Source organism: Megascapheus bottae, chromosome 18 (genome assembly GCF_031878675.1).
Source record: "Megascapheus bottae isolate mThoBot1 chromosome 18, mThoBot2.hap1, whole genome shotgun sequence".
Classification (NCBI taxonomy): Eukaryota; Metazoa; Chordata; class Mammalia; order Rodentia; family Geomyidae; genus Megascapheus; species Megascapheus bottae.
This window is the reverse complement of record NC_143526.1, coordinates 41,112,437-41,112,925: the sequence shown is the minus strand read 5'-3', so window position 1 is coordinate 41,112,925 and position 489 is coordinate 41,112,437.

Here is a 489-nt window from a genome sequence, read left to right as displayed (position 1 = left end):
GTCCTTGGACTTTCTCAAGGCTAGAGCTCTACCACTTGAGCCTCAGCACCACTTCCGGCTTTTTTCTATGTATGTGGTACCAAGGAATCGAACCTGGGTCTTCGTGCATGTTAGGCAAGCACTTTAACCACTAGGCCAAACTCCCGGCCCTGGGTTATTTATTCATTTATTTTGCGGGTCATGGGGATTGAACTCAACCTGGGTGTTGTCCCTGAGCTCTTCAGCTCAAGGCTACCATCCTACCCCTGAGCCAAACCATACTTCCCATTTTCTAGAGGTTAACTGGAGATAAGTCTCAGGTCCTTTTGTGCCCAGGCTGGCTTTGAACCTTGATTCTTAGATCTCAGCCTCCTAAGTAGCTAGGATTACAAGCGTGAGTCACCACACCCAGCTATTTATTTATTTATTTATTTATTTTGTGGGTCATGGGGCTTGAACTCAGCCTGGGCACTATCCCAGAGCTCTTCAACTCAAGGCTACTGCCCTACC